Here is a 12,008-nt window from a genome sequence, read left to right on the forward strand (position 1 = left end):
TGACATATACACACTGCCATATAGAAAACAGACAACTAATACAGACCTGCTATCTAGCCCAGGGAACTCTACTTGACACTCTGTGATGGCCTAGATGGGGAAAGAGTCCAAATACAAGTGCATACATGCATATGTACAACTGACTCACTCTGCTGTACACCTGAAACTAATACAACATTGTAAATCAACTTTACTTCAATAAAAATATTTAAAAAAAGAAAACATATGGCAGCTCTACATGTGCTATCCCGGAACAATTCTCCAGGCAAGTGTAAAAAGTAAGCTGTGAAATATCAATTATTCCAGAGTATGCCCCCATTTACATAAATAAAAAGGATAAATAAATACATGTATGCATATTATGTGTGTATGTACATGTAGGTATAATATGTACAATATGTATATGTATTTATGAACAGAATATCTTTGTAGAAGTAGATCAGCTTAATAATAGTCATTTCTGGGGAGATTACAGGATCAGAAAGAGACCAACATCCTTTACATTTTGCTACTATTTGCGTCAGTTCCATATGCATTGCCCTGGCTTATCTGGAACACTTCCCTCCTGCCTCCTTTAGAAACACTGGCCTGGAGAAGATGCGGATGCATGGCCCAGGGAAGGGGTCTGGAGACTGAGTGATCAGCAGCCCTCTTCTCTCTTATTAGACCAGGAGCTGAGTATACCACAGCCACTCAAAAATTCTTGACAAATCACTCAGAGAACTGAATGTAATCAGGGAGGGTGGACCTGCACGAACAGGAATGAGAGTTATTTCCCCCAGGAGCAGACATACACAGAGACTGGCCCTGGGAACATCTGTCTTGCTGAAGGAATGCTGCCAGGCAGGGAAGGTTCCCAGCTGCCCCGCCATCAAAGCAACCCTGTGATTTCTTTCTCTCAGGTGGCCTGAATCCTCACTGGCATCTGGCCTGGCCTGTTGGCCAAACAGAATTACTGAGCCCTCCTTCAGGACACCCTTTTGATTTCTAAACACCTGCCCCTCTGAAGCACGTATAGCTGGAAACACTAAAAGCTTCAAGCCCAGTTTAAATGAAAAGTGTAAGCAACCTACACATTAATTCTGAAGCCTTGACTTTCCTAATGAACTGAGGGTTAGACAGTCACTGGCGTGAGTCTGGGATGTTCTGCCGAGGTCACCATGTGCTGGTTGACAGTGAGACACAAACACAGGGACATAGGGTGATCTGAGACACTCCTGGCCAAGTCTACCCACACAGGGACAGCTGCCAGTGGGGGGAGCTCGGGGCTGGCACTGGAGTTGCTATCACTTCACTGCTTTCAAATGTGCAACTCAAGTGTGATGAAACTGTTGTTTCCATTAAGCTGTAGTGAAAGTCGTGTCCGACTCTTTGCAACCCCATGGACTGTAGCCTACCACGCTCCTCCATCCATGGGATATTCCAGGCAAGAGTACTGGAGTGGGTTGCCATTTCCTTCTCCAGGGGATCTTCCCGACCCAGGGATTGAACCCAGGTCTCCCGCATTGTAGGCAGATGCTTTACCATCTGAGCCACAGGTAAGTCTATTAAGCTGTAACTCACCTACAAATTAACCTCGCTGCACTGATTCAGTTAAATGATGTTTTAGAAACAGTTCTGATCCCAGTCTTTGGAATCAGAAACTCATTCTCCCTTTTTTCCCCAGCAAAACCCATCCCCCCTCACTGCCCCAAATTCCATCTCTCACTGGCGAGCTTTCTGAAATGGATGTGTGGTTATGTGTGCATATGCGGGGGGTGATAGAGGGTGAGCTGGGAAAGTGGCGCATGCATGCTATCAGAGAGCGTAGAACTGGTTTTAATGCTTTCCCAAATGAACACACAAACTGCACTTTATACCTTTCCAGGCCTCGGATTTCTCATCTGCCTAAGGCTCCCTGGGAAATCCGATGAATGGTCTCAGAGCCTCTTGCACTGCACTGTCAGCGCTTGGACCAAAAGCACCCAAAGAGGAGGGCTGGCATCAAAAAGAGCTAGCGGTCACAGGGAGCTCGGTACTCTGCGATGACCTGGAGGGGTGGGATGGGGGTGTGGGAGGGAGGTTCAAGAGGGAGGGGATAAACGTATACACATGGCTGATTGACTTTGTTGTACAGCAGAAACGAACACAACCTTGGAAGGCAATTATACTCCAATTAAGGAAATAAATAGAGCTAGAGGTTTAGTTGTTTTGATGATTACGGTTGGAGCTGACCGTGTCGTGATCTTTCACAATGCCCATCTGGGGAAAGCTTAGTAATACTTATTGAACCGAGCAACCTTTGTCTCCACTCCAGCTGCCATAGAACTGTGTGCATGTTCAGTTTGAACATTAAACAATAGAGTGCAAGTATGAAATCCTGTTGAACACACAATTAAAATGTATTCAAAATGGACTCGAGTCTATTATTAAGTACTGTTGTTTGGTGAGCTCCGGGGGAAATGTGGCTCTTTTCATTTGGGGGGATTTAAAAAGCCACACAGGCAGTTCCACTTGCTAGGGGCCTCCTGGGTCTAGGCAGACTGTGACCCAAGTCCATGAAGGCTACATGTTGTGCTCGGTGTCTGGGGAAATTCTTCACCTGGCCTTCATCTGAGCCCACCTCCATCCCGCACCACCTCACAGGACAAGATGCAAACTCGCAACACATGCCAGATGCCCCATCTCACCCGAGATCTCTTCACGCAGAGCAGTCTGCCTGCCATGGACAGGGGCTGACCCTATTCACACTGCATGAGGCCAGGTAACATGTAGTTGGGTTAGACTGGATCACGGACAACAATCCTAACCAGAAAATGTCTAGAATAATCTGTGATCCAGTGTGAGTGAATTTATACCTCCAGCAACAATGCCAAGCCTTGGGATATGACAGAGCCTCAAAAAAGCTGAATGAATGAAGTGAAAAGCCAGACTACATCCTACATTTTTAAGGAAGCAGTTAAACCAAATCCACAGCAAGATCTAATCTGAATCATATGAAATAAGTTTTAAGGGTTCATGTGAGCCGAATGGGATGAGAAACTGGCTAGTGATTCCTTACACCTGTAAACTACTTCCTCAGCACTTTCATATCTGTGATCTCACTTCCGTCTAACAAAAACCTTATAATTGCGGTTAAACAAGTATTATTATCCTTATTTTACAGATGTGGAAACTGGCTCAGAGAAATTGTGATTGGTTTAATAACTTTATATTAAACAGAGCTAGGATACAAATTCTGATGTCTCTGACCTCACCTTACCATAGGAAGCTACAGTTACTATTGTTTATCTTTTAAAATTACGCTACATATAAACATAGCGTCCGTCACACAAGCACACAGTACTCAGAGCATCTTCCTTCCTTCATCAGTGTCTGCCTCAGTGTTTCCACAGTGGAAATCAACTGACCTGGGAGGCAGACAAACCTGGATTCAGGTCCCCACTTGGATCTATGTGACTTTGAACAAGTAACCATCTCTCTAAGCCTCTGCTTATGTATCTGGAAAATGAGAATAACAAGATCTACCTCAAAGGGTTATTGTGAGGATTAAATGAGAATACAGGTAAAGTGCTTAATACAAAGATTAACACACTGTCAGCATCCAGTGAGTGACAGCTCTCATGATTATTATGGTAAAATGAAGGGGAAAAATGTAATCTGGGACTATGAATTTGAATTGAGGGTTATACAGCATAGCTTGTACTGACTCATAGCTGTTGGTTTCAGACTGGATTACCAATTGAAAGAGTTTAAAATATACAGCATACAAGATACATAAAACGAGAATCTAGGAATGCATTGAGATTTTCACATTTTTAAGCTAAGAATGTCTACATGCATTTAAACATAGGCATACACACTCAACATTCAGAAAACTAAGATCATGGCATCCAGTCTCCTCACTTCATGGCAAATAGCAGGCAGAAAAGTGGAAACAGAGACAGATTTTATTTTCTTGGGCTCCAAAATCACTGCGGATGGTGACTGCAGCTATGAAATTAAAAGACACTTGCTCCTTGGAAGGAAAGCTATGACAAACCTAGACAGCATATTCAAAAGCAGAGACGTCACTTTGTCGACAAAGGTTCATCTAGTCAAAGCTATGGCTTTTCCAATAGTCATGTATGGATGTGAGAGTTGGACCATAAAGAAGGCTGAGTGCTGAAGAATTGATGTTTTCAAATTGTGGTGCTGGAGAAGACTCTTGAGAGTCCCTTGGACTGCAAGGGAATCAAAACAGTCAATCCTAAAGGAAATCAACTCTGAATACTCATTGGAAAGACTGATGCTAAAGCTGAAGTTCCAATACTTTGACCACCTGATGGGAAGAACTGGCATATTGGAAAAGACCCTGATGTTGGGAAAGATTGAAGGCAAAAGAAGAGGACGGCAGAGGATGAGATGGTTAGATAGCATCACCGACTCAATGGACATGAGTTTGAGCAATGTCTGGGAGATAGTGAAGGACAGGGAAGCCTGGCATTCTGCAGTCCACGGGGTCACAAAGAGTCGGACATGACTGAGCAGCTGAAAAACCACCACCACATACACACTGATGCAGGTTGGGGAAACACACTTTCCCACATTATAGCAGACTTCTTGATGAATTGTAAAGTTGACTTAGCAAAAATAACAGCTTAGTGGACTTCCTTTCAGCACAAACAACACTGCAAGTGACAGAATAAGATCCATTCTGACACGACTGTACCCACTACAGGTAGAAGTTCATCCCCTGAAAGTACAACACACTATAAAGATTTGATCAATTTCCCTTAAAGTCTGGAAATCAGTTCTGATCACCAACTTCACTATGATATTATATCTCTAAAAGCTCTTCAACATGTTTCAAGGCTGAAAATCCAAAAGATTCCAGGGATACTGATGGCTAACAATAATTAACCATCTTTTTCTTTTTTAAAAACTGAAAGCTGCTAATACAATATATCAGAGAGCCAACAGATTCTTTAGTAATAATTCACAATGAGCACAGATTCTGGAACTGGATGGTCTGAGTGTTTTGTTTGCTGGGCCACACAGCATGTGAGATCTTAGTTCCCCCCAGCCAGGGTTCAAATCTGGACCCTCTGCATTGTAAGCACAGCATCTTAACCACTGGACTGTCAGGGAAGTCCTGTCTGAGTTTAAATTCAGACTGTACCATTCTTAGCTGGGTGATTCCCAGTAAATTATTTCATCTTCCTGTGCTTCAGTTTCCTGTCTACAAAAGGGAAGTAACAAGAGCATATACTTCATCAAGTTTCCTATGAGTATTAAATGAGATAACTGATATAAAATTCCTAGAAAGGCACTTAGCACAGAGTAATAAATCAGTAACTGGTATCTATTGTTCCAGTCACCACTTGAGTCCTATAGCCATCCTTCCTCAGTGACCAACCTTAGAATTTCCACCCAGACAATGATGTGAAAACTGATTTATCTTGCATTCTCTGCTGAGAAAGGCCAGGTACTATGATTGGCACAGAACAGTTACTCTGAAAATATTTGATAAGAGAATGAAATAATGACAGCAATATTTTAAAGCACTTTGGAAGTATATCATGAAAAGCATGATATTCACTGTGATCCTCAAGGGTAAGGGAGAAAGAAAAGCTATTCAAAGCTTAGATTGTCTTTCTCCCATTGGAATAAAAGGGAAATGAATAAGAGCAGCTATTGCAAGAGGCAGTGGAATTAAATTATGTCAATTTCCCAGCATGATAAAAACAGAAAGCTCCATCCAGGCTAGGCTGGTCACCTATTTATCCACTCTGTTCTTTTAAACGACACACCATCCTCTCACAAACCCCTCTGTTACTGATCAATGTACATGAGTCACTGAGAACTCACATTATACAAAATCACAAAAAAGCAATAGGAATTCAACAATATTTTTTCTAGCTCTCACAAATATTTGGCCCCCAAACCATGGGTATCAAAGGGCTGAATTTCCAACACGCTTTGCCACTGTCATCTGACAGCAAAATCCTATGGAGGAGGCTTGGGTCAGTGGTTCCTATGGGGATCCTATGCCAGGAAAGAATAATCAGAAGGGTGGGAGCTGCCCAAGACCTGCAATGAAAGCTCTGGTCAAAGCCCACAGAAATTCCAGGCTTCAAACTCAGGCATTCCACACAAAAAGACAAAATTATCCCCTGGGGGGCAGAAGCTGCATTGTTACAGAAGCATATACATATATAAGGGAAAAAATCAACTGCTCCAATATAAAATTAACTGGCGAAATGTCCATGATACATTAAGTTCTCCCCCTAAAAGAGAACATTGTAGACCAACATGTGTAGTGACTCTGTTTAAACAAACCCAAGCAAAACCTTCCCCACTGCCCTTCTTTCTTTGTAATTTATACATAGGAAAAAAGACTGTCTGCTCTTATCCGATTCCTCTTGAAAGCGAATCAACATTCCACATGTGCCTTGATCAGCTCAGAGTCCAGGAGCCCTGTGCTTCACTCATTCCATGCAGTACTTTTCAAGATGGTTGTTACTGTGAACGCATTCGTGGCTTTGATTTTTAGCAGCTTCCTTCCCCCTCTGGATCATCCCAAGATTAGACTTGACTGACACTGTCCACAGCCCTACCTGGCCACATCCAAGTTAAGTGAGGCTCTGAGTCAATGACAAGCAGGACTGAGGGTACAGTAACACAGTGGCTGTCAATTCTGGCTGCATATTAGAACCATCTGGAGAGCTTTAAAGACTCTTAATGCCTCATTCTAGTGCCAGAGATTCTGTCTGGTTCGGTCGATTGGAGCATTCTTTTAAAAATCTTTTTTTTTTTAAGCTCCCACGATTCTAATGTACAACCAGGTTTCAAAGTCACTGCAATAGGAAATCCCTCTTAACAGGTAAATATGCTCTGGAATTCGTCTGTAGCTCGCTATGTGTAAATAGAGCTCAAGGCGCCTGACAGGACTTCTACAAAACAATTCACAGACTGCACTAAGCATTTAATAAACTACATTCAATTCTCCCAACAATTGGGAAGTGGATTTTATTATCACTTCCCTTGACCAGATGCAAAAGCCAGTCCTCGGGAATGGCAAGTAACCCGTCCCAGGCACTCACAGGAAGAAAGGGGAGGGAAATTGCAGATTTCAAAGACATGTCCTTCATGCTGGTACCCTTTCCCCAGTGGAGCCCCATGCCTTGGCCTTACTGAAACGTTTCACTTGCTCCTGGCGCCCTGAGAGTTGGGCTCCCTTTGGTTCTCTGAGGAGACTGGGGTTCAAGCCTGAACCTCTGCCTAATTCTTACCAGCCCTTGTTATTTATTGCTTCTGATACCATTTCCTTCACCTTGAAGGAACTCTGTCCAGGACAGCTTTGGTCACTCTCTAGGGCACAGCTCCCTCTGGCCACTGACCTCCCTCCCCACCTCCCCCCAGTTCACCCTACCACTCTCTCCCAGACTCCACCCACACTCAGCCCTGGGTGACTCCCAGGTGTCTGCATACATGCTATGCCAATCGCAGTGTCACTGACATCTCTCTGGGTTTTTTCCCCATGTGAACTGTCATGAAGCTATTCAGCAGGTTTATGATTATTCCTTTACATTTATGTATAGGACTGATTGTTGCTTTTTCATTAAAAATATTTTTATTTTTATTAGTTTGGGGCCATTATCCCAGCACTCCTATAGAGTTCTGAAATTAAATTGCCATGTATCATCATGACGTCTCCTCCTGAGATCTTTTTATCATGTGTAAGTTTCATGACCATGGGCTCTATGTTTTTTCCCAGATTCCTAACAAAAAGGGTTCTTCACTATTGCCCTTCCTTTCGTGTGGCCTGAAACCGACAGAAATAACATTCACTAGGAAACAAATCACTCACTGGACTTTCTCCAGTTAACTGTATTAGTTGTTCAGTTGCCAAGACTCTTCATGACCCCATAGACGGCAGCATCCCAGGCCTCCCTCTCCCCCACCATCTCCCGGAGTTTGCCCAGGTTCATTTCCATTGAATGCGTGATGCCATCCAGCCATCTCATCCTCTGTTGCCTCCTTCTCCTACTGCCCTTGATCTTCTGCAGCAACAGGGCCTTTTCCAATGTGTCGGCTGTTCATGTCAGGAGGCCAAAATACGGGAGCTTCAGTTTCAGCATCAGTTCTTCCAACGAGTACTCAGGGTTGAGTTCCTTTAAGACTGACTGGTTTGATCTCCTTGCTGTCCAAGGGATTCTCAAGAGTCTTCTCCAGCACCACAGTTAGATTCTTTGGAACTCTGCCTTTTTTATCGTTGAGCTCTCACAATCATACGTGACTACTGGAAAAACCATAGCCTTGACTATACTTTTGTCGGCAAAGGAATGTCTTCGCTTTTTAACACACTAAGTTTGTCATAGCTTTCCTGCCAAGAAGCAATTGCCTTCTAATTTCATGGCTGCAGTCATCATTCTCAGTGATTTAAAGTCCAAGAAGAGGAAATTTGTCACTTCAGTTCAGTTCAGTTCAGTCGCTCAGTCGTGTCCGACTCTTTGCGACCCCATGAATCACACTACTTCAACCTATTCCCCTTGCCATAAAGTGATGGGACCAGATGCCGTGATCTTCATTTTTTTCATACCAAGTTTTAATCTGGCTTTTTCACTCTCCTCCTTCACCCTTATGAAAAGGTTCTTTAGTTCCCCTTTGCTTTCTGCCATTAGAATGGTACCATCTGGTATATTTGAGGTTGTTGATATTTTTCCCTGCAATCTTGATTCCAGCTTGTAATTCATCCAGCCCAGCATTTCTCATGATGTGCTCTGCATATAAGTTAAATAAGCAAGGGGACAATATACAGCTTTGCTGCACTTCTTTCTCAATCTGAACCAGTCGGTTGTTCCATACAAAGTTCCAACTGTTGCTTCTTGACCAGCATACAGGTTTCTCAGGAGACAGGTAAGATCGTCTGGTATTCCCATCTCTTTAAGAGTTGTCCACAGTTTGTTATGATCCACACAGTCAAAGGCTTTTGTGTAGTCAATGAAACAGAAGAATATGTTTTTCTGGAATGCCCTTGCTTTCTCTATGATTCAGTGAATGTAGGCAATTTGATCTCTAGTTCCTCTGCCTTTTCTAAACCCAGCGTGGACATCTGGAAGTTCTTGGTTCATGTAATGCTGAAGCCTACCTAGCATGCAGGATTTTGAGCATAACCTTACAAGCATGGGAGATGAGTATAACTGTCTGGTGGTTTGAACCACCAGACAGTTCATTAGTACTGCCCTTCTTGGGAACTGGGATGAGGATTGACCTTTTCCAGTCCTGTGGCCACTGCTGGGTTTTCCAAATTTGCTGACATACTGAGTGCAGCACTTTGGTAGCATCGTTTTTTAGGATTTTAAATAGTTCTGCTGGAATTCCGTTGCCTCCACTAGCTTTATTGACAGCAGTACTTCCTAAGGACCACTTGACTTCACATTCCAGAACGTCTGGCTCTGGGTGAATGACCACACACCATCAAGGTTGTCTAGTTCACTTAAGATCTTTTCTTGTACAGCTCTTCTGTGTATTCTTTCCATCTCTTCTTGATCTCTAGTGCTTCTGTTAGAGCTTTACCACTTCTATCCTTTATTGTGCTCGCCTTTGAATGAAACGCTCCTCTGATAGTTCCAGTGTTCTTGAAGAGATCTCTAGTCTTACCCTTTCTGTCATTTTCCTCTATTTCTTTGCATTGTTCACTGAAGAAGGCCTTCTTGTTTCTTCTCGCTATTTTCTGAAACCCTGCGTTTAGATGGGTGTACCTTCCTTTTCTTCCTTGCTTTTTGCTTCTCTTCTTTCGTTAGCTATTTAAAAGCCTCCTCGGACAACCACTTTGCCTTCTTGCTTTTCTTTTCCTTTGGGATGGTTTTGTTTGCAACCTCCTGCCCAGTATTGCAGACCTCTGTCCATAGTTCTTCTGGCTATCTGTTTACTAGATTTAATCCCTTGAATCTATTCATCACCTCCACTGTATATTCAGAGGGGGTTTGATTTAAATCACACCTGCCTGGCCCAGTGGTTTTTCCTGCTTTAGCTTAAGCCTGAATTTTGCTATGAGAAGCTGATGATCTGAGCTACAGTCAGCTCCAGGTCCTGTTTTTGCTGACTGTATAGAGCTTCTCCATCTTCAGCTACAAAGAATGTAATCAACCTGATTTCAGCCATGTATAAAGTCATCTCTTATGTTGTTGAAAAGGGGTTTTTGCTATGATCAGTGCATTTTCTTGGTAGAATTCTCTTAGCCTTTGCACTGCTTTATTTTGTACTCCAAGGCCAAGCTTGCCTGTTACTCCAAGTATCTCCTGACTTCCTACTTTTGCATTCCAATCCCCTATGATGAATAGGACATCTTTTTTTAATGTTAGTTCTAAGAGGTCTTCTGGTTCTTCATAGTACTGATCAGCTTCCTTGGCATTAGTGATTGGGCATAGACTTGAATTACTGTGATGTGGAATGGTTTGCCTTGGAAACAAACCGAGATCATTCTGTCACTTTTTGAGGCTGCACCCGAGTACTGCATTTCGGACTCTTCTGCTGATTATGAGGGCTACTCCATTTCTTTTACAGGATTCTTGCCCACAGTAGTAGATATAATGGTCAACTGAGTTAAATTCACCCATTCCCGTCCATTTTAGCTCACTGATCCCTAAGACGTCAATGTCTACTCTTGCCATCTCTTGCTTGACTACGTCCAATTTACCTTGATTCATGGACCTCACATTCCAGGTTCCTGGGCAATACTATTTTACTTTCATCACCAGAAATATCCACAACTGAGCATCATTTCCGCTTTGGCCCAGCCGCTTCATTCTTTCTGGAGCTGTTAGCAGTTGTCCTCCACTCTTTCCTGGTAGCATATTGGACACTTTCTGACCTGCAGGACTCATCTTTTGGTGTCCTATCTTTTTGCCTTTTTATACTGTTCATGGGGTTCTCACAGTGAGTGTCCTGGGGTGGTTTGCCATTCCCTACTCCAGCGGATCATATATTGTCAGAACTCTCCACTATGACCCGTCCGTCTCAGGTGGTCCTGCAGAGCATAGCTCATAGCTTCACTGAGTTATGAGAGCTAACTGTACAGTCTTAGTTTTCAAAATCTGATATGGGATTTTGTGAGTACCTTATTGAAATTAAGATTTGCTATGTACTTTTCTCTGAGCTGCTAAGTCGCTTCAGTCGTGTCCGACTCTGTGCAACCCCACAGACAGCAGCCCACCAGGCTCCGCCATTCCTGGGATTCTCCAGGCAAGAACACTGGAGTGGGTTGCCCTTTCCTTCTCCAATGCATGAAAGTGAAAAGTGAAAGCAAAGTCGCTCAGTTGTGTCCAACTCTTCGCGACCCCATGGACTGCAGCCTACCAGGCTTCTCCATCCATGGGATTTTCCAGGCAAGAGTAGTGGAATGGGGTGCCATCGCCTTCTCCATTTCTCTGAGCTGTCACCATAAAGAATATTCTTAGTAAATCTTTATGGCTTTTAGTGATCTCTTTACTATTTCCTCATTACCAGCATCTATTTGAGAATCTATTCTAAACTTGTTAAGGATTAAGAGAAAGGTCAAAGACTATTTGTGAAATGCAGTACAGTATTTTCCCATTTCTGAGGGGGCAATTCTCCTATTCTCCACAACTTTTCAAAATTTGCCAATAGTTGCCCTGAGGTCAAGACCCTTGCATATGGAATGTAATCAGACAAGGCTTCCTTACCATCTCCCCACCTCTCCTTTCAGTGCTCTTCTAACTCATTTATCTTTTACTTTGGGCTCAGATGGTAAAGAGTCTGCCTGCAATGGTGGAGGCCCAGGTTCAGTCCCTGGGTTGGGAAGATCCCCTGGAGAAGGGAATGGGAACCCAGTCCAGTATTCTTGCCTGGAGAATTCCATGGTCAGAGGAGCCTGGTGGGCTATAGTCCATGGGATCACAAAGAATTGAAAATGTTACTGGGGTAACTGAAGATTCACTTTCAGTCATAAGAAATAATAGAGATAGATCCTTGTGTACTTTGCCCAGCTTCCCCCAGTAGTTTTTCCAAAACTGTCATATTCA

The sequence above is a fragment of the Capricornis sumatraensis genome, chromosome 4 (assembly GCF_032405125.1).
Source record: "Capricornis sumatraensis isolate serow.1 chromosome 4, serow.2, whole genome shotgun sequence".
NCBI lineage: Eukaryota > Metazoa > Chordata > Mammalia > Artiodactyla > Bovidae > Capricornis > Capricornis sumatraensis.